The following is a 15,772-nucleotide window of genomic DNA, read 5'->3' as shown; positions in this document are numbered from 1 at the left end:
AAGTGCTCTGGGTTTTCTTGAATGAATTGGAAATGATAATTAAACATTTGTTGGATAATCAGCCCAAAGAAGAAATAGCTTGAATAAAACTAATATTTTTCGGATTTACTACGCGTATTTTATTATTAAAAAAAAAACTACATACTCCCGATGTTTCGTCTCGAGATGTGATCTCGTCTGCCCGAGATCACGGTTGCTGAAAAGTAACCGACACGTGAGGAGTATGTAGTTTTCTAAAGGAAATAGCTTGTTTATCAGATCCAGGGTTATTTGCAAAAAATATTGATATTGACTATCCACAAGTCTCGGTTAGTATAAGGAAGTCATTCAAACTTGATGTATATGGTCAGCTGTGTGTTGCCTGATAGATACGTGATGATTCAAAGATCTTTTTTATATCTTTGCTTGTCTTAAAATCTTCAGCAATTTGAATGTAATATATTTTTCCTCTTTATAATAACGATGCGGATATAAAAAAAAAATCGTTTTTATATCTGTTGTTATTCTAACTTGTTTATAAGAAGCTAAGTGCTTTTGTTCTTGGTTTTTGCGAATTTTTTCTTTAAGATGACGCCACAATGTTTAGAATAAACATTTGTTTGTTGGTTTAGATAAATGTTATATAATTTTCGTATACTGCTTTGATATTTTGGATAGACATTAGATGATATATTTTTTATTGATGTAGAAATTACAAAAAATTAAGTACTAAAAAATTTACCAAATCCTGAGCAATTTCTGAGTATTATATAGTTATGTATATATTTATCCAAGGTTCGATATAAATAACAAAATTCTATAAAAAATAAAAATAAATCTTTAACAGTTCTCGTTGGTCCTAACGTGTATAGCACAAAACCCATGCTTTTATCATAACTACACGAATTCATATCCTTTGTAGAAATATGATTGGATGATAATTTTCTCTTTTGTCCAAATATCTGTACGCGTAGTACAAGTTTGAATCGTCATAATACATACGAAGTGTTTCCCGTTTTTCATTTAATTACATTTAATTTTATGTGCGAATATTTATGAATGAATACTCCTTACCGCTCCGTTAAGCGTTATTCATAGACTAAGACTAAGCATAGCTATTAATAAAAAAAAATTATAGAAATGTAATATTAATTATTTTGTTTTAATATTACTATTTTTTTTATTTTGTTTACAACTTTTGCAATACAGTATCGAAGTATAAATTTGGAAATAACTATTAAAATAATAATTATAACATATATATTAAGAAAATCTCAGTATATTTGTCACTGAATCACGTCATGCCTATAGTTAAAGTGTAAATTTTAAGATGGCTGTCAGCCTAAATGTTTTAAGTCACTAGTTTAGTTTTCCTTTGGGAGAACAATATCGCAATAAAAGAAAACATTAATAATGTATATTCACACGCATTAATAGCATACAAATATATCTAGAATTTTAAAAGGATGTTTTTTTTAAAATAATACTTACTTTACTTTTGATGATATTTTGGAAATTATCAAAGATCACAATGATTTTCATAATATGTTGTAATAAGAAATAAATAATACGCAACTATAAAAAAATTATATAATATTATAGCTCTATAAAACTGGTCAGAAATAATGTTATTAAAAAAATGTTAAGGAAAAACTAGTGGAAAATTAAACATTGAACTGCTGACTTCGCGACGCCAATTTACTGTACCGCTACATGTCGGCTGCACACCGGAGACTATAGCTTAAACATATCGATTTAAAATGAGACCAAACTTCTCAGCATTCCATGGATTCACCGTGCCGAGTTTATCGCGTTGCAGGGAGAGGAGCTTCAACAGTGCCTGGGGCTTGCGACGCAGGTGTAGGTTTGAGGGGTCCCTATCTAACACGCGTTAAACGCTTACCTCCACCGTCCAAACTCCTCTCTCTGCCCAACCAAATTTGAAACGTACCTACTAGGGCTGCCTTCCAAGTACGTTATAAGAATGAATTGATATTAGTTCTGGATAGGGCCGAAAGTTTTAGTAGGTTGAAGAGAGATTTAGCCGTTATACCCCGCGCTCCCACGTCTATCGCGTACAAATTTACGGCAGACCTATTCCTAGTGAGCTCGTAACACTTGTTGACTTTGGTGGCATGGTCTTTGGGGATGTTGGTTTCCCAAGGAACCGAAAGATCTATTAACACAACGTACTTTAAAATTCACGAATATAAAAATATGTCTGATGTGGACGCCGACGCACAAATATTCTCTAGGATTTTATTCTCTCTCTCATAAATATCCATCATTATAATCCACTAAAGAAAAGCATACTAAAGTAAATAACACGCAGAATATGAGTTATAGTTTGAACAAAACGTGATTATTGTCATATCTATGTAATGTTCATACGTGATGTGAACACAAGTCGTGTCTACTGATATCTTTTAAACGTACGACATATAATTTTGCCAGCACATGTCTACTAGTATTGGTACTAATTAAAATTCATTGATAGTAAATACTAAACAGTATTCATGAATTTTATTAAATGATAAAATTATCTGCTAGCTATTGCCGGCTACTTTTTTCGGTTAAGTTCAGAGTTGATTAAAAATGTGTGAAGAAAGTCGAGCTTAAAATTATGTATCGTAATCAATCAGTAGCGCCATCTAGTGTCTGAGTTTATACAAACAGATCACAGAATCTGTTAGTAAAACAAGAATAGTTATGAAAATTTAAACAATATAACCTAATAGCGACAATTTATCACGGACAAGATAATTAATGATAAGTAAAAACTAACATGAGAATGACTTATGAGAAAGATCCACTATTATGAACATAAGTAATCGTTAAGTTAATTATCGCCTTACATGGCCCGATCACAAAATTATAAAATTATTCTTCAATAACTAAATCAAAACTCCTATTACTTTGTGTTAAAAATAATAATTTTATACAATAAAATTTCCTGTTATAAGGTGATTAATATATATTTTATTTTCCTACTCTAAATCTTCATACCCGACAAGTACAATTCTCGAATGAGCAGGTAAATGCTACTTGAGACGGAAATGTTTCCAAAAAATATTATCTAAACTATTGAAAAGTTAAAAAGCCCCTGGTCCGATATGGATAAAATTTTTAATTGGGATGGTTTGAAATTCGGAGAACAGAAACCAAGAGTGTAAGTTGGTAGCGCAGCTGGTATTATTATACTTTTGCCACATGTGTAAACATATAATCAATGACGAAAAAAAACATCATTAAATGAAATCCCTATGTCATTTATCATCATCAAGACATAATCTTCGCTTTGAATAAGTAAAGACTCTATAAAGATATAAAGAAAGGCCGAAAGAATCTGAAAATTGGTTCATTTAATATATATGTTATGGGCCAAGTGATTGATAATAGTCTATGTACATGTTATACATGGATTCATTCCGCCCGCGCGTGATCACGCTTGCTGTAAAGGAACCGAAACGCCGCGCCTTGATGTATATACAAAATAATAAAAACGCGCAGTATCCGAAAATCTTTGTTTCATTTACACATAGTTGAACCGATAAACCAATGTTCAATGAAATACTCTTATTGGACTTCGTTATTCCCGAGCTTACAGGTTCAAGCAATTCCTGTGTTAATGAACTGTCGATGAAGTTCCATGATCACCGCGTCTAACTTTTATTTGTGACATGATTGGATTCTATTAAACCACAGAAGCATCCTTTTGTCTACCGGAAGCAAGTTAGCGTTTGAGTGACGTCACAGATTAATATAACCATCTATTTCCCACGATGTCACGCCATGAACTCGGTTTATGAATACCTTATGAAAATCCTCACTAAACTATTTGGTGTTTTCCTAAACAATCTTCTTCACTTCTACGATTTCCGCTAAACTCCTTATCATACCTTTTTATTTTCTACAATTTATTTATGTAGTTATAGTATTTTTTTCTGATAATGATTAGAATTGTATTAATATTATTATTGATGTAGTATATAAATGGCGCTTTTGAAAAATTCCGTTTATATGGTAATGTAAAATATTTAAGGAAAACGCAAAGTATACTGATGGCTATATAATTCATTTCTTCCTTATTTTTTATAAAGATTAAATCTTCTCAAAATCGTGTTCAAGTACATATATCAACTTAACTGAATAAATCTAACTTAGGTAATTATAACTCGTGTTCTGGACGTTGGTCACCATGTCTTAGACCTTGAGAGTAACCACACCATGATGACCAGTCAAGTGTAACGTGGTATCACATTAAATACAATAAATATACTTATCTACTTACTTCTATGATGTATGCAGATTGCCCTTCACAGGTAGTCATTAGTGCACACGAATTACTCAGAAAAATAACTCAAAGCGAACTCATACAGTCGAGGTTAATTGCTTGGGTCCATAACAAACAATATAATTATACATTTTTATCTAATATCCACTACTTGCATCTCAATTATATAATATCCTCATATTTGTTAAGAATAAATATCAGAATTCTTCCGCCATTAATTAGCATAATTCTTATAAGTTTTGGGAAGCGGACAATGTTGTATGATTTATAATTGTTATTTCCTACAAGGTCTAAATTAAAGGACGCAATGGTTTTTTTCTTTCTTATTATATTATAATTATAGCCTTTGCTATAGTCTGAGTTTCCGACCGTTTGTTGCGCGGCAACAGATATTTTTATTCTCAAGATTTTTTCTTTTTGTTTTCCTTTAATAAAGTTCACTGTTACCTCATATATATCTCCAACAAAGGCTGTAGAGGTTTAATGGCAATATTGCACAAACAAAAAAAAAACGCAACGATTTTTTACTATAAATAAAATAATATTAGATGGAAATAGAATTATTTTAAATCAATTTCAGTAATGTTAACAATAACTGAAGTCCTTTACGTATTCACATTATTTGCAAGGTGAGATATAATAATGTTTTTTATAACCTGTGTAATATAAGTCTACGGATGTACATATTAGATCAAATATATAAAATATTCTATAAAAGGAAATCTGTTTCGTAACAGTGTCACCTTACAGCATATTAAAAATCACCAAGCAGTGATAAAGTTCTGATAAAGTTCAAACCGTATATAAGTGCCAAACGTTTGTGTATTTTTGGGTGAAGCATTAAAAGTGTAATAAAATTGTTGATAATAAGTGTAAGGGTGTTTATATAACAGATCTGTGGTGTCGCTGCTGGTGTCAGCTGGTGGTAGATACAATGCTGTTTACCAAACACATCCCGGAAGTCGACAGCGGTTCATACCAGGCCTCTGTTGCTATGAATTAATAAAATTATATGTTTCTCCATACACTTGTCGTCGCCAATAGTTTTAATGTTCGACTGTTTAGAAAAGTAAATCCTTTCATACAAAAGTATTTTAATGGAAATAAAACTATTTTTTTTTATATTTACATACATTACTCCCATTTTTTATTGCATTTTATTACATATTATTTACTAACACAAAAACTTAGCTCCTCTTCCTGTAACCGTAAATGTGAAGTAATAAGAATGTCGGTTTAAATAGTAATAATATATAATTTAATATTGCCGTCAATATAATAAAGTTATTTTAAATCTCCAAAGATATATGAAAATAATATTAAAATATCTTTTTTTGTCTGCTTTATTATCAAGTAATCTGACAGACGAAATGTTTATACTTTGATGGCAGTTCAATGTTTCAGCTTGTCAACGTTTTGAAATTGACACTGGCAGAATATACTGTGCACGTCTTTGCACGGATGAAGGCCATATTATTAAAAAGAAAAAAACATTTTTAAATTTAAGAAAAACAATTTATAATAATTGAGATGAGAACGTTATTACTAGCTATTAGAATAAATTGTTTCCCGTATTTAAAAAGAAAAAAATATCCGGAAGGTATCATTAGGCATAAATAGAAATTATCTTAAGGTATTTGGAAAATTTTAATATATCTATAAACGAGTTTTTTTTTTGGCTCGTCTTATATACGAAATAGCAATTTTCTGATTGAAAAAGTTTAAAAAAGACGATATTAGAAGTAATTAAAAGTCGATCGTAGAAACAAGAGTACATTATGGTAATACATTTCGCATTTCAAAGTGAGATAGTTCTAGGTGATCTAAACGTTAAGTAAGTCGTGGTATTGGAATTACTGATAATAAATAACATAAATTTTCATTCCAATAAAATCCTTACATAATTCTATAAAGCATAAAGCTATTACGTTCGTTTGTTTACTCAAAACCATAATGTAACCAAAACGTAGTGAGAATTATTTATATGTAATTTTTCAAGAGAAGTTAAAATAAATCCGTCATTAGAATAAAATTAGCAAACAGATAAACAATTTAGGAAGACGTATTTCATATAAATTTTACTAGAGCCATAGAATTTCTAGCTCATAACATTCAATTGATGAATGGTGCCATCGCATGCCGATATGACCGTCAAAATAAATACGGTTCATTAAATTAACAATGGCTTACAATTATGAGAAAATATAATCAATTACGTAAACAATCCACTGATAAAGAATATTTAAGAAACATATAGTTATGGCATACGAGTTTATGAATACAAATTAATTTTGGGTAAATAATAAGAAGGATACAAAACGATGAAGAGTATTACAAAACAAAGTTCAGTTTGGTACATTAATAGCCAATTTTGAAAAAACGACGCTCAAGACAATTTCGGCTTAAACACGCCTCATGTTATGGACAACGTGAAATAAGTAAAAGAGTTCTTGACAGTTTATTCCGTTTCGTAATATTATTATAAATCGTTAGCATTTCTCAGAAAAATTTAAACTGGCAGCGAACTGTTGGAATTAACATTCAGATAATCTGCTAACAATAGTTTGTATTTACATTAAAAAACAATTTAGGACCTTATGTTGAACACAACTAAATGTACAAAGGTTTCAAAACCCGTTTTGACTTTTATTTCATTTAATATGTGTTTATATAAAATCGGCCAATTTCTTATTCTTCCTGTGACACGTTAATTGGGGATTTTATTAATTTTATAATTCTGCCTGGAATTTTTGTCGTGTTTATCGTACATAATGATCACTTCTAATCCTTCCCAAACTAAAAATTTAAGATACATAATGTAATGTACTATTCTGCTGTATTTAATTTGGTATTAGTGGCGCAGGATGAATGTTCGTTAATAGGTTTGCAAAAAGATCTGTATTTACGAAACTTATAAGTACGATATCTCACATATTTGTAAAGAACAGAAAAGAAAGAAAATAAAATATATTATATCGACACAGTATCTATAACTATAAAATCATGTCGGATACTGTGGAAAGCCTTGGCTCAAAAATTCAGATATTCAATAGTAACTAAGAACTAAATGTTAGGTAGAGAGGAGCTGGGACGGTGGAGGTGAGCGTTTAACGCGCGCTAGATAGGGGCCCCTTAAACCTACACCTGGGTCGCAAGTCCCAGGGACTGTTGAAGCTCCTCTCCCTGCAACGATGGACCCGGCACCCGCACGGTGAATCCATGGAATGCTGAGAGGTTTCGTCTCATTTAACACTTATCATAACATATGACATGTAACTATATCTTCGTTTGTTTCTGGGTAAAATTGACCTTGATGTAACATAAGCGTACAAGAAATATAACACACTTCATATATTTGATTATATTGTGTTATATGAACGGATTGTAATTGGTACCTCATTGTGATATACATGTGAGTTTTCTTTATTAGAACTTTATAAATATATTTAATATTCCTGGTATTCATAACTATGCATCATAAAAAGTAAAATTTTAAAAACTTCGTAAAGTACGTCGAAAAATATACAACATAAAAAAAGATTGTTTTACTTAGAGTTTACAAAAACTTTCATTGTTTTAAGTATGGCTTACATCTGATGATGTTTTTTATTTAAATATAACAAAGAAATGCTTGAAGTGAAATCACAAAAAACATGTTTAATTTTAATTTATAAGGTTAAATTCCTACAATTAGATAGAGAACAGCCAATCTGGTATTAAATCAGAAGATATATGTATGTATGTGTATTTACATATATTAAATAATGTTTATGACGTAACAAAGCGACAGTCCTTCATGTTTTTAAGTAGAGGTTGCCTTTTATCTATTTCATTCGTAAATATACATATGTAATATTTATGTTATTCACTGATTGATTCTTATGTAAGTCTTAAAAGTTATGTATAGATATACCTTGAATTTAGATAATGAGAATCAATTCATCCGTAATAAAAAAAAAATAATAATAATTTTCATTCATGCAGATAAATAATAATACCTTTTTAAGTTTCATAATCAAAAATGGCGATGTATTTTTTCGTTAAGAATTACAATAATTTTAGACATTTGTGTTTTTGTCAAGAACTTCTAAAAACGTTAAGAGTCAGTATAATCATGATTATTATATAGTATTACGTCAGTTACCAAATTATCACTTGATTTTAGCTTTTATTGTATTATATATATATATATATATATATTTGTTTTAAATTTTATTTTGTGTTAATTTATTGGATTTTTTTTTGTTTGGAGAGTTATCTAAATTAGTTTCATAAATCGTAAAGCAATTAACGAATGTAACAAGACTTTGAAACATTGATTTAAAATGGCGGCTGCTGTATTCGATTCAAGGATTTGTCGATAAACACGTCCCTTTGTAGCTGAACAAAGTTAGAGGCAAATATTTCTTATATGTAAATATTTCTTATTTAGTATTCAATCAAATGATATCAAATATAAAAAAATATATATTTTTAATTTATTAGCTATAAATATGATATTTTTAAACTAATTCGGCCTTCACCTAGTTATAGAAATGTAAAATTCAGCAGTTGTTATAGTTGATACATTTAAATATTCACTAATAACAATTAATATTCATCAATGGTTGTTGTGTCTTCGGATTTTAATGTAATATTTTATGTGGACTAAAGCTTCATATTGATCATATTAAGCCTCATATTGATCGCCTTTCATAATTAACAACCGGTTGTTTTCGCAGGCTGCCGGGAAGCAAAATTGCGACACTCAATTTCAAAGATGGGAAAAATTCATTATGACAACAGTGCATTGAATAGTAATTCAACCAGCATGTTGTTATAAAGTCTATCTTTTAATCTGTACTCCAGCATCATTAGAATATTTGTGGTTACCTTTCGAAATGGACATTTTTTTGGAACTACCAGAATGTCAATATCTAAATGTTTCTGGAAGAAATATTGTGTACCAACCAATAAAGATAGCTGACGGTAGCTTCTCTCAGAAGTATTTTCATTTATCAAGAAGTATCGTCATAGTAGGAGCGAGATTGGTCTACTGTTAATGGTCGGACCAGCCCCTAATCGCTCAAACTGTGATAAGGTTCCTCTTAAACTCAAATTAGACTGTGGCAAGAAGTGTAGTCTTAAGAAGGTAGGAACTTTACTCATTAAGATGTACATTCGTTAGATAGTCATAAAATATCGCAATAAAGAAGCCGCATCAGCTCTTGAAAAGACTAAGATCTTGCTGCGAACATTGTAGCTATCGGATAATAACAATATATGCTACCTTTCATAAAATATTTCAAGTCAAAGGTTTATAGATTCTTCTCAAAAGAAAAAAGCCCAATAGATCGAAGCCAGACATGGGTGGATTTAAGGTAAGTCATCTAATTTACAACACTAGCAGCAACAACAGACGTTGTTGCTGCTAGTGTTGTAACCATTAAACATGCGAGTTATTCAGTGAAGGGATTCCTCCCTTCTCTTTGCTTGTATTGAATGCTATTCCCTGAGAGCATCTCGGATAAAATATTCTCACGGTAGCAATCTTAAATCTCATTTGAAAACAAAGACTTATTTAAGTACCTATTATAGTTGGGTACAATTTTTTTAGATTTCCTCAATTGGATATTTTTGTATTCAAAAGTCTCTTTACTAATAACTATTATTATAATTTATATTTGTACAAAAGGGTAGAGATCCATTGCTATTGGCTAGTTTATATTTACATACTCATTCCCCGTATTTATGTTTTTTCCTTAGCATCATCTCTAAAAAATATACATATATTGATCTTTGATTATTTTTGTACTTTACTTGACTTAAAATGTTATTTAAATAATATTTGTCGCACATTTACAAATATAATAACGTAGTCAATATCACGTCACCAAAAAGTAGGAAAAATTTAACCCAGCCTTTTGTTTCTGAAAAAGGCTCAGTAGAATGAAACACTAAAGCATTTTTGATGTTGCTTCCGAAGAATAGGAAGTTCAGTATAAGTTAAGTTAATAAAATAACATATATTGACACAAGAATTTACTGGTTTGTTTAATAAAACATTCACCACGAAGTGTTTTAAAGAACATTCAAGTCGAAGATTTTACACCTTATGACAAGACAATATTTGGATAACATTTGTGATATTTGAAAAAAAAAATTAAACAACTTCGTGCCACAGATATTATAATATTTCCAGTTTATTAAGTAAACAATAACAATCTATGGGACACTTTACTTGAAGATACTCAATTTCTTTTTGCTTTAGTAGCAGTTTGCTTAGTACACAAAAAACTGAACTTTTCAAAGTATGAAAGCATTTTAGGCTAAATTTAGAACTTTTAATAAATAAAGTTGGTGAATAATGAAATTCAAATGTAATTAAACTGTATCAACTCGAGCAGGATTCAAACAGACGACCTCCGAAACATCGCGTTCCGAAAATAATTACAGTTAATTTTGTTACTTGGATTTCCACGTTGCATAGAAAGAATACTCGAGCTGTACCTCCATGAATAATTACTATAGTGACGAGGAAAACAAAACGTGTTCAGAGGATACTACCTGGCAAAATAAGTTTTACCTTAATTGGCCTATACTTTAGCCAAATGTGCATCAAATAGAAAAAGTGCATTACTACCAATAAAGTCTCAATAAATGACACCTCCGTGACAGCAACATAATTAATTATATAAGAGACTAGATCAAGAACAGAGCCTTCTTTTAAACCTTGACAGTAGACGTGAACCCGAAATACCAAGATTATCGATAAGTTAATGTTGTAATAAACAAAACTACCGCACTTGTACCTAGCAATAGTAATAGACAAACAAAACAACCATCTAATTGTTAATTCCTTTATATTTCTGTTGGTAATTTTATTTTGGCTCGCTCTTTCACATCCGACCATACGGGTGTTAGTTATTTGAAACTATATTTGGAATAACCCGCATGTATTCAGTATGTTGGTATGTCACATTATGTGATGCTAGGAACAATAAAACAACGATTGTAACTACTTAAGTTGTTTAAATTAAAACAGGTTTAAAATATCAGCGCACGGTATTACACGCGGTATCTCTTGATTACAGTGAAAGTTGGTGTTAAGTAAAGTATATTGTGTCACAATTTAGATAGGGTATATATATGTATGTAAAATTATATCAAATTGACAAATCTAAAATAAAGTAAAACGGAGAATTATTTCAAATATATGGACGTTCGTGTGTTCATCTGTATTTAAGAACTAAATAAATACAAGATCAAAAATATAATGCCACATCAAGCGATAGTTCAGATTTAAATGTAATAATAATAATAATTAATAGATACTTTAGATAAAATTATGTGTTGGGATGTTTTTTTTCAAACCAGTACTAGATTATACGGTTACGTCTTAGCGTAAATGTCATACAAACCAACAGTCATTGATGATGACTATAGAAATATATTTAAAAATACAAACAAAGATATGTTTATAAATCTGTGAGTGTCACCGATTTGATCAGCGCTGTATTTGCTTTATTTCACAACAGCTTTGTTATTTGTGTCAAATAGCAATAGATGCGTATTTTATGCAACATTATTTATGACGTCATCGTAATATATAGATGTATATTTTTGTGTAAATATACTTTTTTTATAGCTAGACTCAAAAGCTTTAAGAAACGTCTGTCTTCGCTCCGTGGTTTATGGTTATAAGTTCAAAGGTATCAATTCGTTCAGAAATATTCATACATTATTTAAATATCTTTTATAAATACGATATTTATTTTATTTTATGGTATTTTTAAGGGAACTCAAAGATCACATTAACCGCTTACTGTATTATCTTTAAGAAGTGATTTTCTTTAAAGCCAATAAGATTACTTTAATCATGATCATTTATTTTGCAATGGCAACTTTACCTTGAGAATCTGTTTACTTTTGACAACTAAAAGCCAAATGACATTTATGACACTAACCGTGTTTTTTATTGACTCAATTTTTTTATTATTTCATGTAAGTAATATATATTTATATTATTTTCAAATGAAAAAGGGTCTAGTTAATATTATTGTTCCGCAAATTAGCGTCATAAAAAAATCTAAAACTTTAATGTGTGTAAAAATATAACAGTTAACTGATTTCTGACTACAAATAATAAATAATATTTTTGCTGAAGCTTGACCGGTTTTGATGTGATTACTTCAACGTGACCCACATTACACCTGGCACTGACTTGGAATTTTGTAACTCGTCTTGTATATAACCTTGACTTGTGTATTATATAATAGTAAATGTTTTTTTTTAACCAAGAAGAAAGTGTATGTCAAACATATATAAAATTTACTGTATAATAAATATTTTGGGAAGAATTTAAATAAAAGAATTGTTTTTGGAATAAAAAAAAATCCGGTTTTACGAATAAATGTATAGAGTAAATAAATAGGTAAACTTAAATTTATATAACCGTATGTACACAATTTGAATAAATACTTTCAAATAAAACTAATATATATACATATGTTTAATGTTTGTACGCCAATATTGAGGCAGGTCAAGGACGGCGTGGCTCTCGAAGTGGACATTAATGTTAAGTTGAATGTTTATAGACAAAAAAAAAAATCAATTAATTTGTATTCTCATAATAAAATACGTATCATAACAAAGCTCTGATCTTATGTATTTCTTAATTATTTAGCAAGCAATGAATACCTAATAAATAAAATCATTGTAATTCCGCATATTAAGAGCTAAAAACAAAGAAAAAAATTTTAGGTTAAAAATAAATTTACCTTAAAACGTTTGTAAATTTACTCTCTTATGTATGTATGTATAATTTTTCGCTCGCGAAACTAAGTTGAGTTGACTCCATATATTTTGACACGTTCCGATTAATTAGAAAAATCATTTAAAAATGCTCCGTAAACGACTTCATTTTGCAGGATAAAAACATTACCGCCTTTTATCTAAGCAGTCGGTTAAAAAAACAAAAGATAGAAACAAATAAAGATATTTCATTTCGTATGGAAAATAATTTATTTATTATGTATCCGTAATAGTAATTTTATATTGATGTCAAGACGTCTGTCGATGTATTTTGTATCTTGCATTTGATATTAACATAATTAACGAGAAGCTTAGACTTAAGAATAATAAAATACTTCTATATAAAAATATTAATAGACAAGATCATACTTACTAAGATTACAAAAGTCACCTCTTAAGAAATATAAAAAAATAATAATACAAAAAGTCCACTAAGTATTGACAAATTTAAAAAATTCTATAGCTGTCTGGCAAAAAAACTGTATCGTGTTTATTTTTTTTTTAATCATTGCATATATATTAAACCTACAAAAAAATGACAGATTATTTATTCATTTTTTACCCTTTAAATCTACGTTTAATTTAAAATGCATTCGAAATTTAAAAAGACAGGTAAGTCCAATATTAAATCGTTAGATTAAACGTAATATACGCAAGCAATACAAAAGCAACCTTTAGCTTATTTAGCGGAAAAACTCCATTGTGATAATTATGACTTACAAGATCATAGTTGCTATAGGATAATTATATTGCACGTTATATATAACTATATCTTTTATATAACATAAATATACACACGATTTTATTGTATTTTAAAAATACGCTTCAAAGATTATCAAGCAAAGTTTTGTTAAAAAATCATCTCGTCTCCGTAAACAGGGGTGCTAAAGTAATTAATTGTCAGGTGAAATATCGAAACCACAATGAACGAGTATCATTCAAATTTAATTTGATTTCAAATATACTTTAAGTACCTATTTGTGAATATTTTTTTGTCATTCTCTTAAAATTCCTCACTTTTAAAATTTATTTATTCGGAAAAAAGTAAATTTGACAAATGAAAATCTATTTATCTTAAAAAACTACCGCGACGTGTTAATAGTTTAATCTGTATATCATATAAATATAATCTGTGTACCAATAAAAATATTTCAAACTTTAAAATATAAATTATTTTTAGATAAAAGTGTATGACATTTTAAGGTAAGTCGTTTGTTCACGTTTCAAGAATTCATACTGGTCCTTAGCCAGACTTTATATTGAGGTAACAAAAGAGCTTAAAATAGCTTAATGCTTTAATTGGACAACTTTTAAATACAACAAATAAGGATATTAAATGTTATGAAATTGATATTATACTTATTTAAAATTAACAAATCTCTTCCGTTGTGGTTTTAGATTTTAAACTAGCGACTGGAACAAAAAAAAATATTCAACATCGGCTTCCCATTGAATTGAGCAACAAACAGTTTAGCAATAATATGTACAATCGATTATGACAAACACATTCACTTCTCACAAATAAAGACCATTGTGTTACCGGGTGTATGTCAACCAAACCGTAATGTATGTGAGGCAAACAAAATAAACTTCAAAATTATTCAAGATTGACAAAATTCAGGTTTTTAGTGTATAGATATAACGCTGCACTTTTATCTGCTGCTTGACAGCATATTTTACGTGAAGGTTGAAGATAATATTCATAAGATACATATATATATACTTTTTCTTATTCATCATAACTCGCTAGAGACGGGTTAGATGTATTCAGACTGAGCAAATCTTTAATATAAGTAAATAAATAATGCTTCGGAACGTCCAGTAGTTCTTGAAGTACTTATATTATTATTCTACACTAGATCTATTATTATAAACTACAATAATTATTATTATTGCACACTGAGTTAATAATATTTTTATTGCAATATTTATAATTCTTCTTAAACAGCTTTTATACAAATAGTAAGTTATTTTTTATGTTAATATTCTCAACAAATGTCATGGATTTATAATATAAGATTAATAAATCAGTAATATATTATCCTTTCTAAGATATACATAAAGCGTCCGTAACGAGGGTAAACATAATTTTTTCGCTTCAAGAAAAATTTATATTTCAAAACAGTAATTTGTACAATTTAAGAAACAGAAGGTAAGTTATCTTATGTAATCAAACAACTTACAACACCAAAACTTCCGTTTAACAGCCCCTGATATCACTACACAGCACGAATATATAATTTAAAATATCAAAAAGTTATACGAAATTAAACCGAATTTAAACAATTTACACGAACGACACGTCTTTACCATCCGAGCTCTGAATTTGAACTAAATAGTAAATACTAAATACATCGCACGCGGCGCGGCGCTCGCAACTCGTTGGCGGTCGAACATTGAATCAACTTGACAAATGACAATTAATCCATAATTTTTTTCAAAAATCCCTGCCCAGCCATGGACAGGTCATTGAAATTAATAAAGACAATTCAACACGGTATTGTTTTTCGACTTTGAACAAGGTTTTTTGAATATTTTAACAGATATTTAACCTTACATGATAATTATTTTAACACAAGTAGCTTATTAGTTAGAATTTTTGTTATTTTATTACTCTTAATGGTTGACCTTTGTGATATGTAAAATATTTTAACGGTCGGTAGACGTAGACTATTTGTACACTTAAATCAATCATATATCTTATGT

At 29.3% G+C, this 15,772-nt stretch overlaps 1 protein-coding gene across 1 annotated transcript in view; it reads right to left on the bottom strand.

Annotated features, from left to right (window-relative positions):
- LOC116774299 (uncharacterized) overlaps positions 1-15,411 on the bottom strand; it is a 52,340-nt gene extending 36,929 nt beyond the window's left edge. Inside the window, exon 1 of the mRNA XM_061524786.1 lies at positions 15,250-15,411. The gene's annotated coding sequence lies outside the window, so the exon portion shown is untranslated. The remainder of the gene's footprint in view (positions 1-15,249) is intronic.
- Between the last annotated feature and the right edge of the window lie 361 nt (positions 15,412-15,772).

The sequence above is a fragment of the Danaus plexippus genome, chromosome 26 (assembly GCF_018135715.1).
Source record: "Danaus plexippus chromosome 26, MEX_DaPlex, whole genome shotgun sequence".
NCBI lineage: Eukaryota > Metazoa > Arthropoda > Insecta > Lepidoptera > Nymphalidae > Danaus > Danaus plexippus.
This window is presented reverse-complemented; position numbering and strand designations above follow the sequence as displayed.